This window comes from Callorhinus ursinus, unplaced genomic scaffold (assembly GCF_003265705.2).
Source record: "Callorhinus ursinus isolate GAN/ISIS: 27379988/994484 unplaced genomic scaffold, GSC_fseal_2.0 scaffold4, whole genome shotgun sequence".
Lineage (NCBI taxonomy): Eukaryota > Metazoa > Chordata > Mammalia > Carnivora > Otariidae > Callorhinus > Callorhinus ursinus.
This window is the reverse complement of record NW_027397066.1, coordinates 103859055-103880585: the sequence shown is the minus strand read 5'-3', so window position 1 is coordinate 103880585 and position 21531 is coordinate 103859055. Positions and strand designations below refer to the sequence as shown.

The 21531-nt window shown below is 36.6% G+C and overlaps 1 pseudogene; it reads left to right on the top strand.

Moving 5' to 3' along the window:
- Window positions 1–21531, top strand: part of LOC141372543 (AKT-interacting protein-like) — a 71681-nt pseudogene that overhangs the window by 18883 nt on the left and 31267 nt on the right.

Below are 21531 nucleotides of genomic sequence, written 5' to 3'. Positions count from 1 at the left end.
CTCAAGACATTAAGTTGATGTTATTCAGAAGGATGAATGAGATGATCTAAGTGTCATGCTGATTCAATTGTTTATGTCTTTAATAATTTTGCTTAAGTTTATGATATTTTTGCTTGTTTTCAATAATTCTGTATTATTAGTCATACAATTTTGTGCTCAGTGAATTCTAATCTTTACAATCCACCAGATATTTCTTAAAATTAAATGTTTTCTATCTGTATTGGAGGTACATTGTGATTTTCAGATTGATTGGTTGATTTAATGGATGATGATGAAGAGATGGATCTTCCATGCTGGAAAATAGAACTAATGAGATAATGCCCATGCAGTGGATAGTGCATGCCTGGTACCTAGGAAGAGTTCAATAAATGTTAACTATCATTCCCATTCATATGGCAAAATTGACAAGAGTATTCATTTAGAGCAAATGAATAAAATCATCCACAGGAGTTATATTCAGTCTTTAAATTAAAAAGAACATTGTAAAACTCAGTGTATTATTTACCTGCTGCTGTTTAACAATAGTACTAAAAGCTCTGTGGCTTCAAACAACACACATTTATTGCCTCACAGTTTCTCTGGGTCAAGAGTCTGAGCACAGCTTAGCTTAGGGTGTCACAAAGCTGCAATCAAGGTGTCAGCCAAGTGGTGATCTCATTTGAGACTTGACTGTAAGAGACCCGACTTCCTAACTTACAGTCTTGTTGGTAGAATTCAGTCCCTTGTAGTTTGCCAGACTGTGGGCCTGAGGGCATCCTCAACTTCTTGCCACATGTCCTTCACATGGCAACTCACAATATGGCAGCTTGCTTCAAATCCAGCAAGAGAGAGAATCTACTAGTAAAATGGGTTACAATATTTTGTAATATATATACACATATATATCACCTATATGTGTCACCTTTGTCATATTCTATTAATTAGAAGCAATTCAAAAGTCCCACCCACACTAGAAGGAAAAGTATTAGACAAAACAAGAACACCAGGGGGCATGGATAATGAGGTCACCCTAGAGTCTGCCAACAACATTCCATGGAACAAAAATCACAAAGCAGTAGCTGTAATTCTTTGTTTAAATTCACTAATATCTTTCTTGCTACCCTTTCATAATGAGAAATATTTTTTTCTAATTGAAACATTTGATTTTTTTTTGTAAGAAGTAGGCAATTTAATGAGACAGTAGCATCTTAATTATGTTTAAAGGTATTTGGATGGTTCATGTTGTCAACCTTCTAGAAATTCTGAAATTCCTATCAGTTTTGAGAAAGCAGTATTCTGCAAGGAAGTCTCAAATAAATTAATAGAAAAACTAAAATATTTTAAGATCTATGTAATAAATAAATAAAACTGGAAATGGCAGACTCTTGATCTACTAAACATTTGAGAAAAAAAAACTCTATTGTAAATTTTTCAGTACTAAAGAGTTGGAAAGAGTTAATAACTTGGTTTGCACGACACTTTAGAGTTCACAATATATTAATATTTATGAATATATTTTTTCAGACTCGAAGATGGAGGGTGGAAGTAATATCAATTTCAATATTGTAACAGAGTTAGGCTCCAGGTAAAGACTTAATTACAGCATCCTGCTGTTTATTTGATGAATTCAATATGTCCTCGCCCCAACTTTGGCCATTCTTTTAAATAATTTTGTTAATTAAAAGTAACTCATAATGGAATGTTGGTAAGGGAGTGGGCAGAAGGCAGGCTTACACTATGACCAGATAAGCTGTCAAGTGCCAAGAGCACTGTATTGAAGGCATCAAGATGAGGTGCATCATAGGTCAACTGGAAAAATGGATGATAAGGATGAATTAAATTAGTGACATAGATCATTTAATTTCTTTGTTTGAAATACATGTTTTGAACCATTTTCTGGAGCTTGTCTACAAGTTCTGTGTGCAGATGGTCTGGCAGTCAAGAGAATACTGCAACAGGACATGAAAACCAGAGCTCTACACACAGCTCCAAAAATACAGCCGCCTTCTATTCTCAAAATAAAATTGCTTACCTCACAACTAAGACTGTACCTTCTGCTCCAGCAGTAAACAAATGCCACACATACTACTTACAGACACTTGGATCTGAAATACTCTCTTCTTGCAGAGAAGTTACCTGGTATCTATGTGTAGCCATTCTATAGCCCTTCATTAATGTGGTTTGGAGTAACATTCATACGGACTTTATCAAGATGGCATATTTCAGTTTACACTGTTTATCTGATAACTACCCAAATGGTGACTGTTCATGATGGGGTTTGATATTTCTGTCTTTCACTGATAGCCAGTTGATCCCAACTCGGGTCAACTAGATATGCAGAGAACATTTGCAAAATGCAGGTGGAACCATAAACATAGTTGTTAAGTATTTATTAATCCACGGAGAGTTCAAACAGCACAGCTCCTAAACCCAGAGGCTATAATACTATATGAAAAGATATTCAGCTTTCTGAACGTAAAATGCTTGACAACACTAGAATGTGCACTCCTTGTTTGTTTGATAAATCTAAATTAGAAGACCCTATGCAATTAGCTTTTCTCCATGGAAATCTTCTATATGTGATGAACTCATAGAGAAGATGCTGTCTCATAAAAAGAAGCCTGATGAACACCACAATAAATGTGTTCATGTTACAGAATTCCAGTCTAAACTCCAATGTATAAAGAACTTGTAAGTTGTCAGTTCTATGACTACAACAAGAAAAGGTAGAACAAACTGAAAATCCATGACTTTTCTTGAATGCATCAGACCAGGAACATGCTGCCCTGAAATCTGGAGAGACAGGCAAATCTGGAGTCACCTATGAGATCTGCTTACCTCGAGCAGAAGCTGCTGAAGCCATAAACTGAGAAGGACACTTAGACGGTAATTTTGAAGACTTGCTGGAGGCTGAGTGAGGACTAGTGTGAGAGTAAGAAGCTCAAGGCGGCTGCAGTCTTGGATGACACCCACACTTTCATAGGTTTTATTTCCAGGAGCTTTACCAGGTTCTCACGGTGAACATAAAAGTTCTCTGACCTTGTGACTTCGGCTGAAGAGGGGAAGAGTAATCACTGTGAAATCTGCCCAGAGTATTCTTCATAACAAAGGCCTACTTTTCAAGGGGAAAAGACTTTACACAGAGCCTTATCCCAGATAAGGGAAGGGAATTTTTCCCACTCCAACTATCTCTTGCCTTCCTGTCAAGGTCTTAGCCCAGAGTTACAGACTCACTAAAAGACCAAGATTTAATCATAAGTTGACAGGATCGTTCCCCTGTCCCACATCTTAGCACCACACACACTGGATTTCAGTGTAATGACAGCAGAAATTGTTGAAAGAGCTACAAGATACAGACACACCCTTAGGAGGGACTACCTAGGGAAGACCAAAGTGAAGGAGGGAAACAAAAATAATAGCAAAATAAAAAAATAATTTAAAGCCACTGGCATCCACAGCCACAGCAAACATTAATCACTGCTCAACTTCTACCCAGATTAGCATACATGCTCATACTAAGACCTCTTTACTGTGGTTCCTATTCCCCAATACACCATGACTCATGTTGAACAAAAAACTACAAACATGCCAAAAAGCAAGAAAAAAAAATCTGAAGAGATAAGGCAAACATCAATAGCAGACTCAGATATGACACAAATTTTGGAATTATCAGAAAAACAATTTAAGATAACTATGAATTGCATGCTAAGTGCTCCAATTGAAAACATAAGTCCATATTCAGGAAGAGATGACTAATGTAAGCAGACAGGTGGGAACTCTATAAAAGTTCAAAAGGAAATGCTAGAAATCAAAAACACTGTAACACAAAGAATAACTTCAAAGCTCTTATCAGTATGGAAACACTGAGAAAGGATTCAGAGAGCTTCACGACAGACCAATGGAAGCTTCCCAAACTGAAATACAAAGAGTGAAGAAAAAAAAAGAGAGAGAGAGAGAAGAACAGAAACTCTGAGAACTTGGAACATTTCAAAAATTAGCATATATGTATTAGGAATGTATTAGAAGAAAGAGACAATATGGAGCAAAATAAATATTTGAAGTAATAATGGACAAAACATCTTCAAAATTAATAGCTGACACCAGACTACAGATCCAGGAATCTCAGAGAATAACACAGCATAAATACAAAACAAGGAAATAAACAAATTAAAACTATACTTAGGCATATAGTCACACTATAGAAAAAAAAAAAAAAAGAAGCAAATCTTTAAAGAAACCAGAAGGGAGGGAGGGGAACTATCTTACTTACTAAGCAAAAGAAAAAAAAATTTTTCTATGGACTTCACATCAGCAATCATACAAACAAGAAGAGGAGAGTGAAATATTCAAATTATTGAAAGAAAGAAAAGAAGCATCTAGAATTCTATACCCAGTGAGATTACCCTTCAGAAGGATGTCCTTCCAAAGAACATAAAGACTTTTTGTGTCTTTGTCTCTCTTGTGTGTGTACACACACACACCACATGTATACACACTCACAACTAAGGGAATTCACTCTCAGCACACCTGCTCTGAAGGAAATATTAAAAGTTCTTTAGGGAGAAGTAAAATAATGTAAGTCTGAAACTCAGATCTACATAAAGAAAAAGGTTGAAGAATGATGAACGAATGAAAATAAAATATTCTATTTTTCTTTTTTAATAGATCTAAAATATAACTGTTTATAGGGATAGTAGTAACAATTTATTTTGTGATTATAGCATATAAATAAGTGAAATGAGTGACAAATGCCATAAGGGATGGAGGGAGGAATTGTGAATACTCTTCATGGGAAAGCCATCTTACACATGAAGTGGTATAGTACTATTTAGAAGTGACTTTGATTAATTTAAATATATATTTCAAACTCTCAGGAAACTTAAAAATTTTTTAAGTAGCATAATTTATATGCTAGGAAAGGAGAGAAAACTCAAATTATATAACATGCTCAATGAAATCCAGAGAAAGCAGAAAAAAGGGGGAAAAGTAAGCAAAGAATATTAAAAAGTTGCATACGTGGTACATACTACTCCAACTCTATCAATAATCAGTGTAAGTGATAGTGGTATAAATGCACCAATTAAGAGACATAGATTATCAGAGTGAATAAAACTACATGTTGTCTACAGGAAACCCACTCTAAATATAAAAACTCAACAAGGTTAAAATTACAGGATGGAGAAAAGTATATACAATGTTAACATTGATTAAAAGAAAACCGGAATACCTATATCACTTTCAGAAAAAGCAGACCTCAGGGCAAGGAAAATTATCAGAGATGATGATGGGCACCATGTACTAATAAAGGGATTAATTCTCTGAGAAGATATCACAGTCTTAAACATGTGTGTGCTCACCAACAAAGCATCAAAATATGTGAAGCAACAAGTGATATAACTGAAAGGAATAATAGACAAACCAGTATTGTAGTTGGAGTCTTCAAGGCACCTCTTCCAGTGGTTGAGAGATCTCAGAAGCATAAAAACACTGATAGAGTTTACCTGAAAAACACTAACAGTCAACTTGACCAAATTGACCTCTACAGAATGCTCTATCTAATGATAGTTGAAAAACCTTCTCAAGCTCACACAGCATTTGCTAAAATATACCATATTCTTGGTCATAAAACACATCTTAACAAATTTAAAAGAATAGAAATCATACACATATTTCTCAGGCCACAGTGAAATTAAACTAGAAATCAAAAATAAAAAGATAGCTAGGAAATTGTCAAGTATTTGGAATTAAACAACATACTTGGAAATAAAACATGGGTCAAAAAAGTGTCTCAAGAGAAATTTAAAATATTTTGATATGAAAGTAAATGAAAATATAATATAAAAATATGTGGGATGCAGTAAAATCAATGCTTAGAGGAAAATTTATGTAGTGTTATATAACAAATAATGTAACATTAAATTCATGTACTAGGGAAAGAATATATAAGATCAATAACATAAATTTCCACTCTAAGAAACTAGGGAAAGAATAACAACTGAAGACTGAAGGAGGCGGAAGAAAATAATAAAATTTGACACAAAAATCAGTGAAACTGAAAAGAGAAAGAATAGAGAATATCAGCATAACCAAAAGCTGGTTCTCTGAAAAAATTAATGAAATTGATAAACATTCAGCCAGGCTAACAGAGAAAAAAGAGGACACAAATTACCAATATTAGAAATGAAATAGGACTGGTTCTGTGAGTGCCAAAAAGATAATGAAAGAATACCAAATAACTTTATGTCCATGATTTTATTAACTAGAAAAAGTGGACCAACTCATTGAAAGATACAAATTACCAGAATTCATAAAGAGAAATAAATAATCTAAATTGGCCTATATCTGTTAAAGAAATAGAATCAATAATTAATAACCTTCCAAAAAAGAGAACCCCAGAGCCAGATGTTTTCACTGGTGAATTCTATAAAAGATTTGAGGAAGAAATGATACTAATTCTACAAAGTATATTCCAAAAATAAAAGCAGATGAAAACTTTCTAGCACATTCCATGAGAATAGCATTACCCTAATAGCTATGCAGTCAACAGTTAACTCAGCTGACCAAGATCACTCAAACCCTGCACATTCCAAAGAAAGGTTTGTCTTCAGGAGGCCTGGTTGTTGCCCGGCTAGTGAGAGATAACCTCAGAGAGCTTGTAATATTGTATCTGATAATGGTGATTTTGTATGCTTGAAGTCTTGGACCACACTGTATCAGTTTGGTCAGTTTATGCTAATAATATGATTTATGGTGAGTTCCTGTTTTTGTATGCCTGAAGTCATGGGTCATGCTGGTATCAGGGTTCTGCCCCTGTAGCTATGCCAGGCCACCTTATTCCCGTGGCTCTGCTGGGTGGTTCCTTGCCCAAGACTCCAGGTGGTTCCATCCCCATGTTTCTTCCAGGTAGTCCTACCTCCAAGTCTCTGTAAAGTGGTCCCATTCCCAAGGTTTCAGGTGGAGGCTATCTGGCCTTTTGAAACCAAGATGGTTTTCCTGATGATATTTCCTGATGATCCTGATGCCTTCAGGGTCGTTTTTCCTTCTTCTTGAAGAAAAGATAGCACTTCATCAACTGAACAATTCTATCATTCCATTCTGTTAAATCCAAGAAGTCTGACAGGCTTTTTTCAGTGTGTCCTGTCTCCATCTCCTTCAGGTCAAATTGGCAGTACTTCTGCTGTATAATCCCATAAACTCTTCGCAGGGTGATAGTCCAGCCATACTCTTGGTGTTCTCTTCAGAACATGCTTTCTCATTTTTTGCAATATAGAAAGACTGAGAAGTTTCCAAATCTTCAAGTTCTGGTTCCTTTTTGCCTGCCATTTTCTTCTTTAATTTCCCTCTCTCTTCTTCCATTTTACTATAAGTAGCCATGAGGAACCAAGTCATTCTTTCAACACTTAGACTTACCTTCAGCTAAATATCCAATTTCTTTGCTCACAAGTTCTACCTTTTACAAAATGCTAAGATAAGAACAAGTTTTTTAGTCAAGTTTTTTGCTACCTTATAACAAGGGTCACCTTTCCTGTCCTTTCCTTCAGTTTCCAATAACATGTTCTTCATTTCTGTCTGAGACCTCACCATAATGACCTTTTATATCCACATTTTCACCAGTATTCTACTGTGGTTACTTATGATTATTTATGGATTCTCTAAGAAGATGGAAACTTTCTCTCCAGCTCTCTCTTCTTTTCTTTCCGAGTCCTCACTGGAATCTCTCTTACTGCCCGTATTTGTAGCATATACCTCAAAACTCTTCCAGTCTTCATCCAATACCCAGTTCCAAAGCCACCTCCACACATGAGGTTTTTGTTACAGCAGCGCCCCACTTCTTGGTACTAAAATCTATCTTAATACTTAACCTATCAAAATACCATAGACTGGGTGGCTTAAACAACAGAAATTTATTTGTCTTAGTTCTGGAGGCTGGGAAGTCCAAAATCAGGGTGCATGGTGATTTGGCTCCTGGTGAGAGTTCTTTTTCTATCTTGCAGATCTATGTCTTCACATGTCCATTCCTCAGTGCATGCACTTGGAAAGAGATCACTTTCTTTCTTCCTCTACTTATAAGACCAAAAAGCCTATGGAATTAGAACCCATCTCAGTCTGTTAAGACTACTATAACAGAAATACCATAGACTGGATGGCTCACAAGCAGAAATTTATTTCTCACAGCCTGGAGGTTAGGAAGTTCAAGATCAAAATGCTGGCAGATTCCATGTCTGATGAGGCCCTTCATCTTGGTTAGTAGATAATCACCTTTTTGCTGTGTTCTCACATGGCAGAGGAGGAAGAGAGCTCCCTGGGGCGTCTTCTGTAAGGGCATTAATCCCATTGATGAGGACTCCATCTTCATGCCTTAATCATCTCCCAAAAGCCCCACCTCCAAATCTTCCAAATGGGGATTAGGTTTCAACATACGAATTTTGGGGAGACACAAGTATTCAATTTATAGTAAGACCTAAACCTTATGACCTTATTTAGCTTAATTACCTTTTAAAAAAGCCTTATCTCCAAATATAATCACATTGGGGATTAGGGCTTCATCATATGAATTTTAGGAGAACCCCATTAAGTCCCCATTACAGATAACCAGAAAGGGCTGGAGTTGAGTTACATCCCTTTCCCTGGTCAGTAAGGCACTGAAAAAATTTCTGTGGTTAGGCTCTGGTAAAACAGTTTATCTTGAGGGCAAGCCTTGTTAAGAAGACCAGAATGCTCTGGTGTATTTCAAAACTGGTTACTTTTCCACTCCTCCAGCCAAAGGCAAAGAGATTCTTCTCCAGTATTCGCTGTGAGAACCAGGTCAAGCCCTGAAGGTAAAATTCATGAGTGGGTGGAGACCTCCCTATGACTGGGAACCCTGGAATTTTTAACTCTCAAACTTGTCCACACGGAGCCTCCAGCAATTCCTCAATTAGAGTTCAGGGTTTTTTTATCCTGGTACTGGCTCCCAGGGAAGTTTCTGCTCAGGTAAATTATGAATCTCTGTACCTGGAAGCCCTTGTGTCTCTCCAATTTTGAGGGCAGCAGTTTGCCCTGTGACCTCATTTTAGATGGATTTAAGAGGATTTGTTGTTGACTTTTCAGTTTGTTCAACTTTTTGCTTGTTGTTAAGATGAAGTGGCAACTTCCAAGCTCCTTACATGCTTGGACTAGAAACCAGAAGTCTCAAGTCATTGACAATTGAAGAGACTAGACCACTTGTCTTTTGGGATTTTTCTGATTTGTTTGTTGCCATGTTGTTGTTATTTATTTCTCTATCTCTTTATTTTACCTACACTGGAAAAGAGGTTAAAGGCTTCATTATTTCCAGTCTGTTTCATCATATTGTATCACAGTAGGGGGCACATAATATCAGATATTTCTCAGTATTAATGATGCTAAATTTGGTTACTAAGTTAAGGTGTTGACCACCAGATTCCTCCATTATAAAGGTTAATTATCAAAAAAAGTTAATTATCCAAAAAATGTTAATAATCCTTTTGAATTAGCATGCAATCTTTGAAGTAATATTTTGGAAATATTTCAGCATCCATAGATGATCCTTGCCTGAATTGACTATTTCATTGGGTGTCACTATAAGTGATTTTTCTAAATCTATTGCTCTTTTCACATTTATTATTGAGAATACTTCTAGAATAAGATCTTTCCTTCACCAACTTGAGATGTACTACATTTTCTCCAAAAGGCAGAGTAAGTGCTAGTACTTAACCGCTAATTACGAATTTTTATATTAAGGTATTGTAATAGTCCGTTTAGGTGGTGGAAAAATAGATTTCTCTTCCCTCCCCTCCCTTCCCCGCCCCTCCTCTCCCACTCTCCCTTCTGTCTACAAGTATTATTATGAACATATACATTTAATTAGTAGAATATTTTACAATCAAACACACTTATTATTCTTTTCTATGCTTAAAATGTCCCAAATTTGGGCATTGGGAGCCTACTAAACTGGTTTCTTTGTCCTTTTGACATTCTTCCTTTAGTGCTTCCTTAGTTTCTGGTACATTGAGATGTCAGGGCTCACCTTACACTTTCCCTACTGATACCCCAATCAGTCATTTCCCCATGGACCTCTGGCTCCCTTTAATGTGAAATGTATTTAGAAATCTAGGTCTCTGCGTACATGTGCTCATTGCTTCTGGTTGTTAGTATCTCCAGGCTCTTTCCATGGACAGATTCAGGATCTGTATTTTAAAAAAATAAAATGAATTAAAATTTTCCTCAAAGACAAAGAACTTTGTTTGTAAACAAAAATAGGAAAACATATATATATCATCAAATTTTAAATAAAAATTTTAGGAAATTTAAATTAATATTGAATAGTTCATTTTTGGACAATATCTTCCATCTTATAGAGATTTCAATCTGCTATTACTCTCCATAGAAGTCAATAAGTACTAGAATTACTGTGTTCAACTTTAGCTTCCAGAATATGCTTTTCTTAATTTTTAATGGAAATTTTAAAAAGATACACGAAAATATAGATAATACTAATACTACTATGAATTTTATGCCAATCTAGTAAGGTGAAGCTTAGATATTTTGGTTATTTGACAAATATAATTAATGTACTAAAAAATGCCTAGCAACTTGAAGGCATTGGGGAGAAAAAAAGGTTAGGCCCCTATACATCTAGTTCCAGTGTAAGGCAGAAGCAGGTTAAAATCCAATTCTGACATGTAGTAGTCATGTGATGCTACAGATCACAGTTCTTTGACATTAGAGTCCGAGTTGGAATCTAAAGATCCCCGTCCAGGGTTTGTGTCAGTACTCAATGACAGATGAATGAAATAGTGCTTGCAAGCCATAGACAAGTTACATGTATCTACCTCAAGAGCAGGTAGCAAGGAATAAATAATGCTTCGCACAGTAATAATATTCCCACAAACAGGCTCGCTACACTGATTAAATTAACACCGTGCCGGCTTCCCTTACAGACCTAAATGCTTAAGAAAAAGAACTTCTAAAAATGTTGTTTTTCAAAGTAGCCACATGGTGGCAGACTTTAACCAAAAAGGGACAATGTTTCTAAAAAGCCATTTACAATATCATTTTTCTTTAGATCATTTGTAAAACCCAAAATTTCATAAAATTAAACACAGAACGGGCACTATATCTTTACTCATCTTTATAGTTTAAAGAGAATTTCATGTATTAAGGAGCATTCTGTTTTGGTATCAGATGGGATGTGGGAGAGGGCTCTTTCCCACGTCCCAGAGGTTGCTCTGGAGGGAGGAAGATATGCATTTCCTTTCACTGGATAGTTTTTCTCCTCCAAACCTCTTTTTTTTTTTTTTTTTGACCAAGTAGAGACAGGTTCTGCCTAATAGAAAAAAATCAATTGTATTATAAGAGTTTAAGAACATGAATATTAAAATCAAAATCAAAAAATTCATAGGTTCTTATTCTGGCTTTACCCCTTACATTCTTGAATGACCTCAGGCAAGTTTGTTAATATTCCTTGCCTCAGTTTTCTTTCCTATAAAATGGGAATAATAAAAAAAATTGCCTCAAAGATTCATTGTGAGAATTGAATGTGCATGCAGAGCACAAAGAGGACTCGCACAAAGCAAACACACAGTGCGTGCTATTATTATCATTAATATTAGTTATCATTAACAAAAGGAAGGAAAAGAATGAAGGGCTAGCAGGCTTATCACCTATATCTGAAAATTAGGAAAATGTCATAGAAAAAAGTTGATTTGCAGAATTTTGGAACAGCTCAGTGTCTGGAAAGATTGCAAGCACATAATCCCTTTTCCTTCCCAAGTATGCTTCTGCTCTTCTGTTCCTCATTCGTGGCCACCCCCCCCCAGCCATGACTCCCCTCGTGGACACACAGACATGCATGTGTGCCCACAACACCTCAAAGCGTAACATAGGGCATCACATCAGGAAACATCAAAGAATGAGGATGCTATGGTGAGAATTTAAAAACAAAGACAGTTGTCCAAAAGAGATATTGAATCATGTGTCTAAGGTATAAATAAAAGAAGGTTGAAAAAATGCCACTATAGCAAATCCTCTCTTTTCTCCACTTCTAGTTGGTGCTCTCAGCATGAGGGAAAGATGAAGAGGAATATGTAAATGTGGGACTAAGAAGTTTCTATTTTTCTCAGAATCCACCATAACTGGTAAAAGAAGATAGTTGTTGGGCCCAGAAGTTATGGGAAGAAAAGCCACAAAAAGAATGGCCATTAAAGAACAGAGACTACCAGCTGAAATTGCACATTTTGTTCCATTTTTCTTATCCCACCTGAGAAGGACTCTAAGAATTTAAATTAGAATGGCCTTTAGCTTATAGAGAGAGTTAAATACAAACACATTGTTCATTTCTTCCTTCTTTTATTCATTTTCTCATCCATCTACGCATACAAAAAAACATTCATAAGACCCTGTCATAACTTTGAGGCTAGTGGGTGCTTTGAGTGTACGTCTGTGTATGGTTTGAACAAACATGGACGTGATGGTTTAGTGATGGGAAAGCTACTGGAAAGCCTGGGAGAATGAAAAACTGGGATAAGGTGGAAGTTAAACGAGCACATTACATATGTTAATTACAAAACAATAAAGTACAGAAAGTCCTATAGTTGAAAAAATTATATAAAATAATAAAAAGCATTTTCTAGAGTCAAAAATTTACAAACTGGTTATGTGGCACAAGACGAATTAAGTTGCATTTATAAGGACCGTAGATAGCACTTTCTCCATGGTTCCAGCATTTAATGATCACTAAAAACTAGAAAAAGTTCTCTAGAGTGTATATTTACCTTCTTTCCGTTAGCATATTTTACAAAAACTCACTACTCTCTACTTTTTGAAAAAAATTATCTTCTTTTTATTAAATTTTTCTTCAAAGGCTCAATTCACATATGACTGTACATCACAATATATTATAGTAGTCTACCACTAGTGTATATTTTGCCTTTTACTGCATCAAAGTAATTTTCCCAACCAACTGTTGATTCTTCCTGTCATATGTAGAGAACAGGCCTTTCTCTCTCCCATTACACGTCACTGCCCCCACCAAAATATACAATATGCTCATTGTCTTTTACGGAAATATTACAATATATTATATATTTCAATATATACTCATTGTCTTATATGGGAATTATTATAACACATTAACTTTCAAAGGGGAATTATAATATTAGGATTTCTATTAATTTTAATCTTATCTACAATCTTATTGAAGATATATAATATTTGCATTTTATATGTTAGTATGCTTTTAAAAGTACTACAAAAGCAGCTATAATATAAGTAAATTAACATATTAGCTGTCACTGAAAGTTCTGGTCTCTGAGGAGAGCTGGCAGAAAACAACTTTATTTTTTTCCCTGTCTACTCCCTCCTTGGACCCCATCTGCCATCTACTATCTCTCCACTCCTTTGGATAAAATCTTGATGAGTTGCAGTGTTTGGGGTATTTTCAAAACCAGTCCAGTCTAGCATAAAATCTTCAGACTACCTACCAATTTACAGCATTTCTTATTGCCCTACCTTGGGTCTGCCTCCAATATGCACACTGGCAGTGTGGTGAGAAGGTAGTGGCTGACAATTTCTCTTTTCTTCATGCTACTCTATTTGTGCTACTCCATCTTTGAAGAATATGGAGGAGTAGCAGTGAAGGACAGAAGAAGTCTTTTTCTTCTTGGGGTGCCTGGGTGGTTCAGTCAGTTAAGTATCCAGCTTGGGATTTTGGCTCAGGTCATGATCTCATGGCTCATGGGATCGAGCCCAGCATCCAGCTCCCCGCTTAGTCAGGAGCCTGCTTGAGATTCTCTTCCTCTGCCCCTCCCCCCACAGGTGATTTCTCTCTCTCTCTCCCTCTCTCTCTCAAATAAATAAATCTCTTTTTTTAAGTCGTCTTCTTCTTCTTCTTCTTCTTCTTCTTCTTCTTCTTCTTCTTCTTCTTCTTCTTCTTCTTCTTCTTTTTCTTCTTTTTGAAAAAGTCTTCTTAAGTGGAAGAATTGCAATCAGAGGGGACAGGTGTGTATAACTACCTCTTTCTCAGGGCTCCTTAGAGACTCTGTGTTGTGGACCTCCAGCTGAAGTTCTCTGTGGGCGATGCCTTTTCCAGCTGCTCACTTACAACCTCCCATTCTATTATCACACTTAATGCCCATGCCCTCTCTGCTGAGGTCACCTACCTCCTATCAGGAAAACTTTTTGAATGCATCCTATTCCAGCATGCTTGCTTTCATCCAGATGTCCACAAATGACTCATGACAATCACACCTCTGGCTCTCTGTCAGTGAAAGTATAGATCAATCCCAGAGGGACCTCTCCTGAAATGCTCACTCTATAAATAGCCCTTTAATTTCAGACTTTCTAGATCTGTCTCTTTCTTATTTATTCCGGAGCACACACATCAAGCTCTCCCTCTGGCTTAACCTAAGGTGAAATGGCATACCACTCTATTTGCCACTGTGGAGGGGGTTGGGTACTGGGAAAGACATGACAAATGAGTTTTTCAAAATTCAACTTCAAATCTCCTCTTGGTCTTCTCTTCTGTAGGCTGGGGTACAGGTGATGCACTGATGCTGACAGAAATAAATTCACAGTGTTCTGAGTATGTGGCCCATTACCTCACTTTAGAATATGAAGGTTTTGAGGGTTTATTATATTGACCTCAGCAGCTGGGATTTTTATAAGTCTATAATACAATGGAAATATCATATTTAAATCTTATGCTATACCTATTTGGATTTTATTAAACTGAAAATGATATGCAATAAAAATTTTTTAGACAGTTGTTTAGTAGTTAAAATATAAACTAGATAATTGGTCTGTTTGAGAGCAGGATGGGATTATCATTAGCTTTGTCAAGTTACTTAATTTCAGGGCCTCCTTTTCATCTTTAAAGATTTTTTTTTTTTACATTTTTATTTATTTGACAGCGAGACAGGAAACACAAGCAGGGGGAGTGGGAGAGGGAGAAGCAGGCCTCCCACTGAGCAGGGAGCCCAATACAGGGCTCAATCCCAGGATCCTGGAATCATGACCTGAGCCAAAGGCAGACACTTAACAAATGAGCCACCCAAGCGTCCCTTCTTTTCATCTTTAAGAGAGAATAATGAAAAAATTGTTATGGTATAGAATTAAATGAGATAATGCATAAAAATTACTTAACATAGTTTCTATTCTATTAAGCTCATTTAATAAATGGTGGTTTTTAAGACATCTCCACTTCATTGTTCTTCAGCAACCATGCTCTCACTCCTCAAATTGGTCCTATACCCTACTATCAAATTGATGCTCTAAATATCCCACACCGATCACATGCCTAGTTAACTTACCAATTAGCAGTGCTTCCTTGGTGGGAGTCAAATGTAAATGTTTTAGCCTAACAATCAATCCTGTTCAAATTCTTTACCAAACCCTCTGTTAAGTCATTTTTTTATAGTATTATATGTTTATTGTATATTTTTAAATCTTCACATTTTTAGTTGTGTCATTATTCTTAACATTGATTACATCTTTTTTTAATAATTTTTTATTGTTATGTTAATCACCATACATTACATCATTAGTTTTTGATGTGTTCCATGACTCATTGTTTGTGCATAACACCCAGTGCTCCATGCAGAATGTGCCCTCTTTAATACCCATCACCAGGCTAACCCATCCCCCCACCCCTTTCTCTTCTAGAACCCTCAGTTTGTTTTTCAGAATCCGTCGTCTCTAATGGTTCGTCTCCCCCTCCGACTTACTCCACTTCATTCTTCCCCTCCTGCTATCTTTTTCTTCTTTTTTTTTCTTAACATATATATTGCATTATTTGTTTCAGAAGTACAGATCCGTGATTCATCACTCTTGTACAATTCACAGCGCTCACCATAGCACATACCTTCCCCAATGTCTATCACCCAGCCACCCAATCCCTCCCACCCCCTGCCACTCCAGCAACCCTCAGTTTGTTTCCCGAGATTAAGAATTCCTCATATCAGTGAGGTCATATGAGACATGTCTTTCTCTGATTAACTTATTTCACTCAGCATAACACCCTCCAGTTCCATCCACGTCGTTGCAAATGGCAAGATCTCATTCCTTTTGATGGCTGCATAATATTCCATTGTGTATATATACCATTTCTTCTTTATCCATTCATCTGTCCATGGACATCTTGGCTCTTTCCACAGTTTGGCTATCGTGGACATTGCTGCTATAAACTTTGGGGTACTTGTACCCCTTGGGATCCCTATATTTGTATCTTTGTGGTAAATACCCAGTAGTGCAATTGCTGGATCGTATGGTAGCTCTATTTTCAACTGTTTGAGGAACCTCCATACTGTTTTCCAGAGTGGCTGCACCAGCTTGCATTCCCACCAACAGTGTAGGAGGGTTCCTCTTTCTCCACATCCCCGTCAACATCTATTGTTTCCTGACTCGTTAATTTTAGCCATTCTGACTGGTGTGAGGTGGTATCTCATTGAGGTTTTGATTTGGATTTCCCTGATGCCGAGCAATGTGGAGCACTTTTTCGTGTGTCTATTGGCCATTTGGATGTCTTCTTTGGAAAAATGTTTGTTCATGTCTTCTGCCCATTTCTTGATTAGATTATTTGTTCTTTGGGTGTGGAGTTTGATAAGTTCTTTATAGATTTTGGATACTAGCCCTTTATCTGATACGTCATTTGCAAATATTTTCTCCCCTTCTGTCGGTTGTCTTCTGGTTTTGTGGACTGTTTCTTTTGCTGTGCAAAAGCTTTTTATCTTGATGAGGTCCCAATAGTTCATGTTTGCCCTTGCTTCCCTTGCCTTTGACGATGTTTCTAGGAAGAAGTTGCTGCGGCTGAGGTCAAAGAGGTTGCTGCCTGTGTTCTCCTTTAGGATTTTGATGAACTCCTGTTTCATGTTTAGGTCTTTAAACCATTTGGAGTCTATTTTTGTGTGTGGTGTAAGGAAATGGTCCAGTTTCATTCTTCTGCATGTGGCTGTCCAATTTTCCCAACACCATTTGTTGAAGAGACTGTCTTTTTTCCATTGGACATTCTTGCCTGCTTTGTCAAAGATGAGTTGACCATAGAGTTGAGGGTCCATTTCTGGGCTCTCGATTCTGTTCCATTGATCTATGTGCTTGTTTTTGTGCCAGTACCATACTGTCCTAATGATGACAGCGTTGTAATAGAGCTGGAAGTCTGGAATTGTGATGCCACCAGCTTTGCTTTTCTTTTTCAAGATTCCTCTGGCTATTCGGGGTCTCTTCTGGTTCCATACAAATTTTAGGATTATTTGTTCCATTTCTTTGAGAAAAGTGGATGGTATTTTGATGGGGATTGCATTGAACGTGTAGATTGCTCTAGTTAGCATGTACATCTTCACAATGTTGGTTCTTCCAATCCATGAGCATGGAACGTTTTTCCATTTCTTTGTGTCTTCTTCAATTTCTTTCATGAGTATTTTATAGTTTTCTGAGTACAGATCCTTTGCCCCTTTGGTTAAATTTATTCCTAGGTATCTTATGGTTTTGGGTGCAATTATAAATGGGATCAACTCCTTGATTTGTCTCTCTTCTGTCTTGTTGTTGGTGTATAGGAACGCCACTGATTTCTGTGCCTTGATTTTATATCCTGCTACTTTACTGAATTCCTGTATGAGTTCTAGGAGTTTTGGGGTGGAGTCTTTTGGGTTTTCCACATACAGTATCATATCATGTGCAAAGAGTGAGAGTTTAACTTCCTCTTTGCTGATTTGGATGCCTTTGATTTCTTTTTGTTGTCTGATTGCTGTGGCTAGGACTTCTAATACTATGTTGAATAGCAGTGGTGAGAGTGGACATCCCTGCCATGTTCCTGACCTTAGGGGAAAAGCTCTCAGCTTTTCCCCATTGAGAATGATATTCACTGTAGGTTTTTCATAGATGGCTTTTATGATATTGAGGTATGTACCAACTATCCCTATGCTCTGAAGAGTTTTGATCAAGAAAGGATGCTGTACTTTGTCAAATGCTTTTTCTGCATCTATTGAGAGGATCATATGATTCTTGTTCTTTCTTTAGTTAATGTATTATATCACGTTGATTGATTTGCAGATTTTGAACCAGCCTTGCAGCCCAGGGATAAATCCCACTTGGTCATGGTGAATAATCCTTTTAATGTACTGTTGGACCCTATTGGCTAGTATTTTGGTGAGAATTTTTGCATCCATGTTCATCAAGGATATTGGTCTGTAATTCTCCTTTTTGATGGGGTCTTTGTCTGGTTTTGGGATCAAGGTAATGGTGGCCTCATAAAATGAGTTGGAAGTTTTCCTTCCATTTCTATTTTTTGGAACAGTTTCAGGAGAATAGGTATTAATTCTTCTTTAAATGTCTGATAGAATTCCCCTGGGAAGCCATCTAGCCCTGGGCTTTTGTTTGTTGGGAGATTTTGGATGACTGCTTCAATTTCCTTAGTGGTTATAGGTAGGTCTGTTCAGGTGTTCTATTTCTTCCTGGTTCAATTTTGGTAGTTGATACATATCTAGGAATGCACCCATTTCTTCCAGGTTATCTAATTTGCTGGCATAGAGTTGCTCATAATATGTTCTTATAATTGTTTGTATTTCTTTGGTGTTGGTTGTGATCTCTCCTCTTTCATTCATGATTTTGTTGATTTGGGTCATTTCTCCTTTCTTTTTGATAAGTCTGGCCAGGTGTTTATCAATCTTATTAATTCTTTCAAAGAACCAGCTCCTAGTTTCATTGATCTGTTCTACTGTTCTTTTGGTTTCTAGTTCATTGGTTTCTGCTCTGATCTTTATTATTTCCCTTCTCCTGCTAGGTTTAGGTGTTATTTGCTGTTTTTTCTCTAGTTCTTTTAGGTGTAGGGTTAAGTTGTGTATTTGAGACCTTTCTTGTTTCTTGAGAAAGGCTTGTATTGCTATATACTTTCCTCTCAGGACTGCCTTTGCTGTATCCCAAAGATTTTGAACAGTTGTGTTTTCATTTTCATTGGTTTCCATGAATTTTTTTAATTCTTCTTTAATTTCCTGGTTGACCCATTCATTCTTTAGTAGGATGCTCTTTAGCCGCCATGTATTTGAGTTCTTTCCGACTTTCCTCTTGTGATTGAGTTCTAGTTTCAAAGCATTGTGGTCTGAAAATATGCAGGGAATGATCCTAAACTTTTGGTACCAGTTGAGACCTGATTTGTGACCTAGGATGTGATCAATTCTGGAGAATGTTCCATGGGCACTAGAGAAGAATATGTATTCTGTTGCTTTGGGATGGAATGTTCTGAATATGTCTGTGAAGTCCATTTGGTCCAGTGTGTCATTTAAAGTCTTTATTTCCTTGTTGATCTTTTGCTTAGATGATCTGTCCATTTCAGTTAGGGGGGTGTTAAAGTCCCCTACTATTATTGTATTGTTGTCAATGTGTTTCTTTGCTTTCGTTATTAATTGCCTTATATAATTGGCTGCTCCCATGTTAGGGGCATAGATATTTACAATTGTTAGATCTTCTTGTTGGATAGACCCTTTAAGTAGGATATAGTGTCCTTCTTCATCTCTTATTACAGTCTTTGTTTTAAAATCTAATTTGTCTGATATAAGGATTGCCACCCCAGCTTTCTTTTGGTGTCCATTAGCATGGTAAATGGTTTTCCACCCCCTCACTTTCAATCTGGGGGTGTCTTTGTGTCTAAAATGATTCTCTTGCAGACAGCATATTGATGGGTCTTGTTTTTTTAATCCAATCTGGTAGCCTATGTCTTTTGATTGGGGCATTTAGCCTATTTACATTCAGGGTAACTATTGAAAGGTATGAATTTAGTGCCATTTTATTGCCTGTAAGGTGACTGTTACTGTATATTGTCTGTGTTCCTTTCTGATCTATGCTGCTTTTAGGCTCTCTGTTTACTTAGAGGGCCTCTTTCAGTATTTCTTGTAGGGCTGGTTTTGTGTTTGCAAATTCCTTTCGTTTTTTGTTTGTCCTTGAAGCTTTTTATCTCTCCTTCTATTTTCAATGATAGCCTAGCTGGATATAGTATTCTTGGCTGCATATTTTTCTTGTTTAGTGCTCTGAAGATCTCATGCCAGTCCTTTCTGACCTGCCAGGTCTCTGTGTATAGGTCTGTTGCCAATCTAATGTTTCTACCATTGTAGGTTACATATCTCTTCTCCCGAGCTGCTTTCAGGATTTTCTCTTTGTCTCTGAGACTCGTAAGTTTTATTATTAGATGTTGGGGTGTTGACCTATTTTTATTGATTTTGAGAGGGGTTCTCTGTGCCTCCTGGATGTTGATGCCTGTTTCCTTCCCCACGTTAAGGAAGTTCTCTGCTATTATTTGCTCCAATATGCCTTCTGCCCCTCTCTCTCTTTCTTGTTCTTCTGGGATCCCAATTATTCTAATGTTGTTTCTTCTTATCGTATCACTTATCTCTCGAATTCTGCCCTCATGATCCTGTAGTTGGTTCTCTCTTTTTCTCAGCCTCTTTATTTTCCATCATTTGGTCTTCTATATCACTGATTCTCTCTTCTGCCTCATTTATCCTAGCAGTTAGTGCCGCCATTTTTGATTGCACCTCATTAATAGCCTTTTTGATTTAGACTTGGTTAGATTTTAATTTTTTTATTTCTCCAGAAAGTGTTTCTCTAATACCTTCCACGCTTTTTTCAAGCCCAGCTAGTATCTCTAAAGTCATGATTCTGAACTCTAGGTTCGACATTGTACTAATGTCAGTATTGAGTAGGTCCCTGGCAGACGGTACTACCTCTTATTCTTTTTGCTGAGGTGATCTTTTTCATCTTGTCATTTTGTCCAGAGGAGCATAGATGAATGAGACAGCAGAATGCTAACAGGTTAACAATGTCTCCAACAAGTATACTCTATACAAATCAGAAAAGACCTGAAACCAGGGGACAAGAAAGGGAAAGAAAGAAGAGAAAAAAAAAGGGAAAAGAAATAGATAAAAACAAACAAAAACAGAACAAAACAAAAAAAAAACAGAATATGATCAGGCTAGTGCATCGATCAGTGCCACACACTAGCTTTTGGGCATATTTTCCTCTGTTAGAAGAAAGTGCCTGCTAAAATTTTAAAGGAAGAAAGACTTATATATGTACAAAATAAGGGTTGATACAATGAAGGGATGGAAGATGACTGTAAAGATGAAAATTATAAAAGATTTTATAAAAGGAATTGATAAGAAGTTGTTTTTTAAAAAGAAAGAAGATTGAAAAAGAAAAAGAAAAAGAAAAAGAAAAAAGAGAAAAAAAGGGAGAGAATGTGATCAGGCAGGAGTCTAGAACAAAGCTATACACTAGTGATTTAGAGTATATTTTGATCTGTTAGAAGAAATTGTATCTCAAAATTTTAAAGAGAGAACAACTTATATATATATGCCAAAAATAAGGGTAACTACTATGAAGGGATAAAAATATGACTCTAAAAATGAAAAATAAAAAGTTTTTTTTAAAAAAAGGGATTGATAAGGTGTTGTTTGAAAAAGGGAAAAAGAAAAATTCAAAAAAAAAAGTTAAAGAAATTAACTTTGAAAAACTAATGAATTATGTTAAAAAAGCCATGAATTCTATGTGCAGTATTCCCCTAGCACTGGA